At 34.3% G+C, this 12,371-nt stretch overlaps 1 protein-coding gene across 12 annotated transcripts in view; it reads left to right on the top strand.

The window, feature by feature from the left end:
- Positions 1-12,371, top strand: part of FUT8 (fucosyltransferase 8) — a 310,019-nt gene that overhangs the window by 77,611 nt on the left and 220,037 nt on the right. For 4 of the 12 annotated variants that reach the window (XM_049612646.1, XM_049612639.1, XM_049612643.1 and 1 more), the window contains one exon: positions 10,174-10,227. The exons of the other annotated variants lie outside the window; for them this stretch is intronic. The gene's annotated coding sequence lies outside the window, so the exon portion shown is untranslated. The remainder of the gene's footprint in view (positions 1-10,173; positions 10,228-12,371) is intronic. 12 annotated transcript variants of the gene reach the window in all.

Raw genomic sequence — 12,371 nt, 5'->3', positions numbered from 1 at the left:
TTGAACTGTGATATGAAAAAAATAGAGAAAAATCTGAGAAGTGTCCAGAAAATATCTACTGAAGAATTGTGATTGAGTACAATTGTTTTAATTCTGAAGTTATGTTCAGCATTACTAATGGGAGACAGTTAGCTATAGGATACTTGAGGATCATTAGTGAGTGCTTAGGAAGAAGTAAAAACAATAAATGAATTACATGAAGAAAATTTTAAAGCATAGAGGCTTGCTTAAAGATAAAAAAAAGCAGTAAGTAGACCTAACAGAACACAAGGGGCTCAGAAGAATGCAGTTGTTTCTTATAGAAAGTACTTGGAGTTAAAGCAATGTAGCTGGTGGTTTTGGTGAAGTGGAAAGAATTGCCCTGGGATAATTGGATTTAATTCCTGTACTTACCACTTGCTAACTGGGTAAGTTTCTTAAACTAAGTTTCTGATTTCTCATCTGTAGAATGAACGTAAGAATATCCCAAGGGTTGTAATGAAGAATAAATAGAATCAGTTACATAAAAGTGTATAGTAGTGTAGTTAGGTGCTTAATAAATGTTTGTCTTTATTATATTTTTTAATGACCAGTGGAAGCTTTTCTATTCTGTTGCCTATTTCCCTGGTGATTATATTTAGTCACAGAAATAGTGCCCACAGTTACCTTGAAACCCATCAAGAAAATAAAAAATGAAGCCAATTCCTGCTGCTTTGACCTTCTGTATTTTCATAGTTTCAAAGAAACCTATGAGCACTGACAGAGCTGACAGAGCACTGTCAGCATAAGACTGTATTAGAAAATGCTCTGAAAGAAAGTTCTAACTTGAGGAAGAATGGCAGAATTTTTTATAGGGCATTAGCAGGAGGGGTTAGGCATAGTTTGGGGGAATAGTTGGTCAAGGATGGTTCTCAGAGAATTGATTTTGTAGAGTAGCAGCCATTGGACAGTTTGGATTTTATCAAGAATTTTAGGGAGAATCAGCTGTGGGGGTCAAGGACGTGAGTGGACCAATGGCAAATTCTCAGGTTTTTAGTGTCTGCACAGCAGATTTTTCTATCATTGGCTCTTGCTGTCTTCTCCCCCTCTACCCCTGCCACCCTAGTATAAGGGCCCTTCCATTATCCTGGTCATGATTTTAGACAGCTTCTAGCTCTTGATCTTAGAGGTAATATCTTTATGAAACTATAAAATACAAGGAATTAAGTATTTCATAGAGCTGGAAAGTTCTTTCAGTCTTTTCTTCCTGCCCTCTTTGCATTGTGTTTTGGATTCTGTTATGTAGCTGCTCTGCAGTAGAGGAAATGGTAACGTATGATAATGAAAAACTTCAAAGTAGTTTGAAGGCTGGAAGGGAGATTTGAAATGCGGGGAGATTTGAATAAGGTTTTGCAGCAGCTATTTTAGTTGATGACACATCTTCAACTTAAATTGTAATTCATTTTTTTTTTTAAAGTTTGCCTTATATTTCTGTGATGATTCTAGTAGAAGTCAAATGAAATTATTTTTGATAGCTGGTTTGTGAACGTTGGTATTTACAGCCAACCTTCCAAAGCCTACCTTGGCTTTCAGGGAGCTCAGCTTGTGACTAAATGGATCATCTCTTCTCTTGTATCTATTTAATGCATTACTGGTTTCTAGCAGCTGATACTTAACATTGTTCATTCTTGAGTGTGGTGCTTCATGTGATTTCTTTTCCTTTATGAGGTACTTTTTGACTATAGGTGGATCCATTCTCCTGTATATATAATCTGTGCTTTGAAATTAAATTATCCTTGTCCTTTTTGAATACATATCCTTTTATTATCTGATAGTTTGCTCTTGCTTTGTGGCTTCCTGGGTCCCTTTTGTAATGCTTACTTAGCTTTTAATTTAAATACAAGATTGCCTTAGTTAGCATCCAAGGAAGACTTTGGCCTATTCAGACATTGAGAAAATATGAATATTTGACCACTATATTTAGGATTATTGGGGCTTTTCATTCTAATTTTTAGAATATAGAAAGTGAGGCAAGTTTCTTATTTTTTCCTAATCAAGCTCACCATAGACCTTGTACTTTTTAAACTGGCTTGAATGAAAAAAATACATCTATGAAGAATGGCATATCTGCTATTTCTACATGGATGTACTTACCATAACTGTGGAAAATATATTTGATTTACTGTGAAGCTCTCAGGGTAGATGTTTAAGATATAATCAATATTTTAGTATTTTCATGTATAGTTAAGCACTTTCCGTAAATTATGATAATGTTATTTATGGTTTTATTTGTTCTGCAAAATATCACAAAAAGTTCCATAATGTGGCTTTCTTTTTTCGGTATTCAGAGGCAGTTAGATAAGATTTATCTACAACTAAATAGTACATCACTGGTGAGAATCTTTTCTACCTATTATTCTACTTTTTAAATCTCATTCTCTTCCACTCATAACATTTGGTGATATGATACAAATGCCACTGTCATAGCTTTCTTTAATTTTCTGGAAAGTATCTTTTATAGTCTCCATATCTTTAAATCTTGGGAACTCTGAAAAGCTTCTTTATCCTTTATTTCTTCTCAAGAAAATACCTTCATTTACTCTTGATGTTTTTGTAGAAATTCCTGCTACCCACAGATAGAAATAAAAACATGCAATGTAAAATCTCAGTCATTTAGAGCATTTTAAAAATTAACAAATCAATTATTTAAAAAGTTCCATAGATTTTGATCTTTTTTAGTTTTATTCTGCGTTATTGAAGTATAATTGACATATATTGTAAAATATTTAATATATGCATAATGGTGACTTCATATAGTCTCTCTTAGTACTTATATAATGCAGTATTATCAACCATAGCAATCATGCTTTACATTAGATCCTCAGACTTTATTCATCTCATAGCTGGAAGTCTATACTCCTTTACCACCCTCTCCCTGTTTCCCTCATCACCCAGTCCCTGGCAACCACTTTTCTACCCTCTGTTACTATGAGTTTGATTTTTTTTTTTAATTTCACATATAAGTGATACCATGTAGTATTTTCTCTCTGTGTGACTTATTTTACTTAATATAATACTCTCAAGATTTATTCATTATGTTGGAAATGGGAGGATTTCTTTTTTTCCTCATGAATGAATAATGCATTATACACACACACACACACACACCCACACACACACCCACACACACACCACATCTTTATTCATTCATCTGTTGATGGACACTTGGGTTGTTTCCATATCTTGGCTATTGAGAATGATATTGCAGTGAACATGGGAATGCAGGTATCTCTTTGAAATCCTGTTTTCATTTCCTTTGGATGTATACCCAGAAGAGGGATGTCTGGATCATTTGGGTAATTCTATTTTTAATTTTTGAGGAAAACTCCATACATTCTCCATGGTATGCTGCATCAGTTTACAGTGCCACCAACACTTGTTAAAGCACTTTTCTTTTTGATGAGAGCCATTGTAACATGTGTGAGGTGATATCTCATTGTAGTTTTGATTTGTATTTGGTGATGACTAGTGATGCTGAGCACCTTTTCACATACCTAATAGCCATTTGTAGGTCTTCTATGGAAAAAAATGTCAGTTTTTTTAATCAGGTATTTTTGTTTTGTTTTGTTTTGTTATTCAGTAGTATGAGTTCTTTGTATATTTTGGTTATTAACCCGTTATCAGGTATATAGTTTGAAAATATTTTCTTCCATTCCATAGGTTTCCTCTTTATTTAATTGGTGATTTCCCTTGCTTTGCAGAAACTTTTTGATAAAGTCCCATTTGTTTGTTTTTGCTTTTGTCACTTTTACTTTTGGTGTTTTGAAGTTGAAAACATCATTGTCAAGACTGATGTCAAGGAACTTGCTCCCTATGTTACCTTCTAAGAGTTTTATCATTTCAGATCTTTAATCCATTTGGAGTTGTTTTTTTTGTCTGCAGTGTAAGATAGGGGCTCAGTTTCATTCTTTTGGCTGTGACTGTCCAGGTTTTCCCAGCACCATTTATTGAAGAGACTATCCTTTTCCCATTGTATATTCTTGACTTGTCAAATATTAATTGACCATATATGCATGAATTTATTTCAGAGCTCTCTATTTTGTCCCATTGGTTTGTGTGTGTTTTTTTTAAGTTCATTTATTTTGAGAGAGAGAGAGAGATAGTGAGGGAGGGGCAGAGAGAGAGAGAGAGAGAGAGAGAGAGAGAGAGAGAGAATCCCAAGCAGGCTCTGTGCTATGAGTAGAGACGCTGACACTGGGCTCTGTCTTGCAAACCATGAGATCATTACCTGAGCTGAAATCAAGAGTTAGATGCTTAACAGACTGGACCACCCAGGTGTCCCATCTTTTTTTTATGTCAGTATTATACTGTGTTGATTACTATAGCTTTGTAATATAATTTGAAATTGGGAAGTATGAGGCCTCTAGATTTGTTCTTAAGATTGCTTTGGCTCTTTGGGGTCTTTTGTGGTTCAATACAAAATTTATGATTTGTTAGTTCTGAGAAAAATGCCATTGGAATTTTGATAGGGATTGCATTGAATTTGTAGATTGCCTTAGACTATTTGGCCATTTTAGCGATATTAATTCTTCCAGTCTGTAAGCACAGTTTTTTTTTTGTACTTTGCATTTATTTGTGTCTTCTTCAGTTTCTTTCATCAGTGTCTTATAGTTTTCATGTACAGATCTTTCACCTTCTTTGCTAATTTATTGCTAAGTATTTTCTTTTTTTTTTGATGCAGTTGTGAATGGGATTTTCTTAATTTCTGTTTCTAACTTGTTCTTAGTGATATTTGTATATTGTATTTTGCATATTGTATATTGCATCTTTACTGAATTTGTTGATTGGTTCTAACAGGTTTTTTTTTCTGTGTGTGTGTGTGTGGAGTGTTAGTATTTTTTTAATATATAATATCATATTACTGCAAATGGTGAGTTCTATGAACTCCTTTCCAGTTTGGATGTCTTACTTCTTTTTCTTGCCTAATGGCTCTGGCTAGGACTTCCAGTACTGTGTTGAATGAAAGCAATGAGAGTGGACATCTTTGTCTTGTTCCTGATCTTAGAGGAAAAATTTGCAGCTTTTCACCATTGAGTATGGTGTTAACTGTGGGCTTGTCATATGTGGCCTTTATTTTCTTGAGGTATGTTTCCACTATATTCAGTTTGTTGAGAGTTTTTATTATGAAAGAATGTTCAATTTTTTAAAATATATTTTTCATCTATTGAGATGATAATATGAATTTTATCCTTCATTTTGTGTGTGCTATATTACATTTATTGATTTGCCTATATTGAACCATTGTTGCATCACAGGAATAAAACCAACTTGATCATAGTGAATGATCTTTTGAATGTGTTGTTGAATTCTGTTTGCTAATATTTTGTTGGGGATATTTGCATTCATGTTCATCAGGGGTATTGGCCTGTAGTTTTCTTTTGTGTAGTGTCCTTGTTTGGTTTTGATATCAGGGTAATGCTGGCCTTGTAAAATGAATTTCTTCCATTCTCTTCAATTTTGGGGAAGATTTTTGAGAAAGTTTGGTATTAATTCTTCTTTAAATGTTTGGTAGAATTTACCAGTAAAGCCATCTGGTCCTGAATTTTTTGTAGGGAGGTTTTTGATTACTTATTAAATCTTGTTAGTAAATGTTCTGTTCAGATTTTCTATTTTTTCTTGATTCAGCCTTGGCAGGTTGGTGTATTTCTAGGAATTTGTCCATTTTTTAGGTTGTCCAATTTGTTGGTGTGTAATTGTTTGTAGTAGTCTCTTATGATCTTTTGTATATGTGTGATACCAGCTGTAATGTCTCTTCATTCATTTATGATTTTATTTGAGTTCTTTCTCAGTTTTCTTGGTTGGTCTAGCTAAATGTCTGTCTTTTCAAAAAACCAGCTTTTAGTTTCATTGATTATTTTTTTTAAATTTTTATTTCATTTATTTCTACTTCATTCCTTTCTTCCTTTTTTTTTTTTTTTTCTTCTTCCTTTGACTAACTTTGGGCTTAGTTTCTTTTTATGTTTCTAGTTCCCTGATGTGTAAAGTTAGGTTGTTTATTTGAGTTTTTTATTATTTCTTAATGTTGGTATTTATTATTTTGAACATCCCTCTTAGAAATGCTTTTGCTGCATCCCTTAAGCTTTTGTATTGTGTATTTCCATATTAATTTGTCTAAAGATAATGTTTTTATTTTTTCTTCGATCCATTTGTAGTTCAATAGCATGTTTAATCTTCACATATTTGTCAATGTTCCAAGTTTCTTCTTGTAATTGATTACTAGTTTGATACTATAGAAAAGATGCTTAATAAGATTTCATTTTTAAAAATTTATTAAGACTTGTTTTGTGGCCTAACATGTTGTATCCTGGAGAATGTTCATGTGTACTTAAGTATTCTCTTACTGTTACAATGTCTTATAAATTTCTTTTGTGTCCATATGGTCTAATGTGTAGTTTAAGTCTTAAGTCCAGTGTTTTCATATTGATATTCTTTCTAGATGATCTATCCATTTTTGAAACTGAGGTATTAAGGTTTCTACTATTATTGTGTTGTTGTCTATTTCTCCCTTCAGGTCTGTTATTATTTGCTTTATATATTTAGGTGCTTCCATGTTGGATAGATAAATATTTTAAAATCCTACAACCACTTGTTGGATTGACCCCTTTAGTCTTATATAATTACCTTCTTTGTCTCAAATGCACTCTTTTGCTGGGAATGCTATTTTGTGTGATGTAAGTGTAAATATTCTTGCTTTCTTTTAGTTTTCTTTTGCCTGGAATATCTTTTTCCATCCCTTTCCTTTCAATCTGTATATATCCTTAAGACATATAAGAGAACTTAGTCCCTTACATTTAAAGTAATTATAGATGGATATGGACGTAACTGTCATTTTGTTAATAGTTTCTTGCTGTTTTGTAATTCCTTTGTTCCTTTTTTAAATGTCTTTGTGATTTGATACTTGTCTATAGTGGCGTGCTTAGATTTCTTTTTGTTTACCTTTTGTATATCTGTTACAGGTTTTTGCTTTCTGGTTACCATGAGGCTTACGTAAAACATTTTATATTTGTGATAGTCTGTTTTAAGTTGATATCAACTTATGTCAAATGCATACTAAAGCTCTCTTTACTATACCTCAGTGCATTTTGTTTTTGATGTTATAATTGACATCTTTTTACGTTGTGTATCCATTAACAAATTATATTATTTTTGTCTTTTAGGCTTCATACTAGATTTACAAGTGATTTACCTACCTTTGTTACAAATTATGTTAATCTGATTTTAACTATGAACAGTATTTACCTTTACCAGGGAGATTTATCCTTTGTTTTCTTGTTACTAATTTGTTTCATCCTTTTGTTTGCAGCTTGAAGAAGTCATCTTAACATTTATTACAAAGCTGGTCTAGTATTGATGAACTCCTTAAACTTTTACTTTCCTAGAAAACTTTTTATCTCTCCTTCAACTCTATAGGACAACTTTGCTGGGTAGAATATTTTAGGTTGGTAGTTTTTTCTTTAGCACTTTCATTGAACTTATTACCTGCAAAAGTTTTTCAGATTTTGCTGAAAAATCTGCTGGTAATCTTACAGAGACTCCCTTTTACATAACATAAATTTTTCTTTTGCTGCCTTTAAGATTCTGTCCTTGTCTTCAACTTTTGACAATTTAATTATAGTGTATCTTGGTTTGGATTTACCTTGTTTGAGATTCTGTGGGCTTCCTATATCTGGAGTTCTGTTTCTTTTTCTGTGTTAGGAAAGTTTTCAGCCATTATTTATTTGAATAGGCTTTCAGCCCCTTTCTCTTTTTCTTTGCTTTCTGGGACCCCATAATAAATATATTGATGTACTGGATGGTGTCCCACAATTTCCTTAAGCTTCACTCACTCTTTTTCATTCTTTTTTCTCTTTATGTCCCTATTTGGATGACTTTCACTGCCCTGTCTTCAAATTTGCTGATTCTTTCTTCCATTTGATCTAATATGTTGTAAAATCCCTTCTGTTGAATTTTTCAGCTCATTTATTTAATTCATCAGCTCTGTGATTTCTGTCTGGTACTTCCCTATATTTTTTATCTCTGTTGAAATTTTCATTTAGTGAGCATCTTTGTAATCATTATTTTGTGTTCTTTATCAGGTAAATCACTTCTTTCCCTTTTATTAAGATCTGTTTCAGAGGTTTCATTTTTTTGTTTGTAATATATTTCTCTGTTTCTTCATTTTTCTTAATTCTCTGTGTTGGCTTCTGTGCATTAGATAAAACAGTCACATGTCCCAGTCTTGATGGAATGGTCTCATGTAGATGCTGAATCTTATCATTCAGCCTGGCCCTAGCTCTTGGTTGTTTCTCAGACCTTTGTGGTTGTCCAAGCTGCCTTCTTCATGACTCCCAGTAGTTGAGAGTATTTCAAGATCTTTCAGTGTCCCCAAGTGGAGGATCAGTCACCACCAATATGCTGGCTGAATGAAAGCTGGACCCTCAGGTAGCAGCTTAAAAATTTTTTTTTTTAATGTGTATTTTTGAGAGAGACAGAGACAGAGTGTGAGTAGGGGAGAGGCAGAGAGAAAGGGAGACAGAATTCGGAGCATCCTCCAGGCTCTGAGCAAGCTGTCAGCACAGAGCCTGATGCTGGGCTTAAAGTCACAAACTGTGAAATCACGACCTGAGCCAAAGTCGGATGCTTAACCAACTTAGCCACCCAGCCGCTCCTCAGGTATCAGGTAGCAGCTTTTAAGTATGCAAGTAGATGTGTCTTTCAGGGAAAGACTGGGATCTAGGTGTTTCCCTCTCTTCCCTTTGTTCTGAGCCCTGAGGGTTAGCCAATTAAGAAACTTAAGAACTATTTGTTTGCTTTTGTCTTATGGGACCTGTGAATGCCATCCTTGCTTGCTCCCAGAACCAAGCAATCAAGTATTGTATCCCCTGGGTAGAAGCCACGATACTCAGAGTGCCAGATGTGTGTACAAGCCCCTTCCAGGAAGCTGTTTGTGATTTATAGTGATCTACTAGGGGAATGCACATTTGGTGTCTGCTGGCTTCCCAGTTTTCATGCAAGACTGACATCCGTCTGTAGATGTATGCTAAATTAGAAGCCTCATCCTCTGGCAGCAAGTTTTAAATTATGTAAATAGGCTTCTTTCTGGGAATGACTGGGGAGATGGGTGTTTCTGTCTCCTTCCTGTGTGTTGAGCCCTGGGGAGATAGCTGCTTAAGAACTATTTATTTGTTTGCTACAATCCTGTTGAGGATTGTTGAGTCTGCTAATGCAAGACTCACTGGCCACCAGAGTTGGGCTATCACAGGGTGTGTCTTTTGGGCAGAAGTTGCAAAGCCCAGGCACCAAATGTGTACGCAAATTCCTTTCAGGAAGATACCAGTGACTGGGAGCTGGGCAGAGAGAGAACACAAAGATGGTGCCCACTGGCTTTCTTGGTCTCTAGAGAGAATTACAGCTGATCCCTAGATGTGTGTTAAATGAGAAGCCTTACCCTAAGGCTGCACCTTTTAAGGTAGCCAAATAGGCCTGTTTCAGGAAAGGCTGGTAGATGGGCATTTTTGTCTGTTGCCTCTGTTCTGAGTCTTAGACGCATAGCCACCGTGAGTCCCTGAAGCCCACCAAGAACTGTTTCTTTATTTGCTGTAGTTTTCTGGGTCTTGGGGACTCAAGCCCCAATGGCTTTCAGAGCTAGATGTTTTGGGGGCTCATCCCTGAGTTAGAAGTCTTAAAAGTTGGGGCACTAGATGTGGGTTGAAACCCTTTACTCCTCAGGGAGAAGCTGGTAGTTGTGAATTCCCTCTCAGTTGTATGTCAGTCTGCTGGGAGTGGGGTTTATGGAGAGAGTGTTTCTCAGCTTCTCCTACCCATTCAATGTATGTGTTTTCTTATTTGTCCTCTGGATTTCTTTCAGCAGGATTTGTTTCATGTTTAGCTGTAGATTTAATATGTCTGTGAGAGGATGTGAGTTTGAGATTTTGTTGCCATCTTTGACTAGAATCAGATTTGTGATTTTCAAATGTTATCCCTTTGAACGAATAACAATATAGTGAATTAACTGGGGATGCCAGTGATATCTAAAATATAACACATAAGTGAGTCTTAAGAGGTGTATAACTTCATTTTCTGCATGATGTAACTTTTTTAGTAAATATACCATTAGAAAATACAGTAGTTCCAGTAGTTCCCCCTTATCCACAGTTTTCCTTTTCATGTTTTCAGTTACCCAGAGTCAACCAGTCTATAAGCAGATGACTCTCCTTCTAACGTCAGAAGGTCAGTAGTAGCCTAATGCTTTGTCACAGTGCCTGTGTTGTTCACCTCACTTTATCTCATCATGTAGGCATTATATCATCTTACATCATTACAAGAAAAGGGATGGTAAAATATATTTTCAGAAAGAGAGGCCATATTCACGTTATTTTTATTATGGCATATTGTTACAATCTGTTTTATTTTCAACTATTGTTGTTAATTTCTTACTGTGTCTTATTTATAAATTAAACATCATCATAGGTCTACATGTATAGGAACAAACATAGTATATATAGGGTTTGGTGCTATCTTCAGTTTTAGTCCACTGGAGGTCTTGAAATGTATACCCTACGGAAAAGAGTGGAGGGGAGACTATGGTATGTTTGGAATGATAGCAAAAGGCTTCTTTGTGTTGTTTATTGAAATCGTACATAAATCTAGCTTATGTCATACTCGTCTCATAGTTACGTAAAATAAATGGCATGGTGAAAGAGAAGAAACATGAAATGAGAGTTTCTGCAAAATTACTGAAGGAAAGAAGTGCAGTGTACTTTCTAATGTACTTTTCAATGTTAAAAAAAAATTGAGAATTCCACAACCCAAGGAAGTTGAGAAAGCTTCTTGTGCTTATGTAACAATTTTTAATCTATTAGTTGCAGAGTAAAAACAATAGGAAATTAATTAATTTTATATAAAAAATAGCTTTTAACTATGGAGTCCTCCTATCATTCGTCAGTTTGTTAAGCCTACTTTTGGTTGTTATTATTAAAAAAAAAATGTAATTAGGCAGTTACCAGAAAGCTTCAGAACAGCTGTAATTACAGCTGCAGATTTAGTCAAAATAGGGGTTTTTAAAGGCTCCTCACTCTCCTTTCGCATCTCTTTCCCTTACCCCAAGTAACCCAAATTTAGTTGTAAAAGTTTTGGTGAGCTCAGGATTCCCGAAACTGGAGTGCCATATGTTTAACTGCATGCAGATGTGATGATTATATGTGACTCTTCATTAAGGTTTCTGGAACCTTTTTAGTTCTATTGCTCTATGCACAGTTAAATGATTTTTATCAGCTTGTTTCTGTATTTAATTTTATAGATATACATGTATTCCAAACACACTTTAATGATTTTTATCAAGACTCTGGCATCTGCTAAAACTATTTAGGGGGATAATAGTTTTTATATTCTAAATTTGACATAATGTTGATATTATTACAAGTTGACTGGAAATATCTGCAAAACCTTACATCTATGTTTTTCTTCAAATTTTACTTCAAAATTTTTTTCAAAAATATTTCTTCAAATTTTACTCTATTAGGAAATTGACTTTAACCTTGTCTAAAAACAATTTGGTAAATCTGTTAATTTTTGGAGCAAGTTCTGTTATAAACAAGAAGTTAAATATACATCCTTGTTGGTCGTCCTCTGATTCTCTCTTCCTGTGGCTTTATGATTTAGGGATATAGATGTCATTCTAAGGTCTAGTTTTCAATTAGTCAAGGATTGGATAAAAGGGTTATGAAAACCGTGGCTAAGAGCAAGGTTTGGGGCCAGTCTCACTGTCTCAACTAATTGCCATCTCTTTTGCAGATGTTAGTTATGAAATGTCGATCATGAGCTACATAACGTAACTTCGATTCTAGCCATAATTTTACAGGGTTATATTTTCAGAATTGGTTTAAAATTGTAGTCATTTGCTGTTGAATCACACATAAGGAAATTCAAAGAGTCTTTTGCCAAAGCTAACAATTCAACACTTTCAGGTAGGAAAGCAAATGAAACATATCTATATGTATATACCACCATGTTAAAAAATGTATGGTTCTTACCTTTAAGTACAGTGGGTAGAAAAGGTGCAAGTATGTGCATTAATTTAAGAAATCAACTTTTAGAGGGTAAATAAAGTTGGATTTAAATCTCCAGACTTAGGAAGTCTTTAATTAATTAATTAATTAATTTTATTAAAATTATTTTTATTTATTTACTTATTCTGTCCAGTATTTTATTTATTTATTTATTTTAATATAATTTATTGTCAAATTGGCTAACCTACAGTGTGTACAGTGTGCTCTTGGCTTTGGGGGTAGATTCCCTTGGGAACTCTTTAGATCTTAAAGAAGTTCCAAAGATCTAGACCAATTTTCTTATTACACATGAGGAAACGGATTCAA

This window comes from Panthera uncia, assembly GCF_023721935.1.
Source record: "Panthera uncia isolate 11264 chromosome B3 unlocalized genomic scaffold, Puncia_PCG_1.0 HiC_scaffold_1, whole genome shotgun sequence".
Classification (NCBI taxonomy): Eukaryota; Metazoa; Chordata; class Mammalia; order Carnivora; family Felidae; genus Panthera; species Panthera uncia.
The sequence above is the reverse complement of the archived record's forward strand: the minus strand, read 5'-3'. Positions and strand labels throughout refer to the sequence as shown.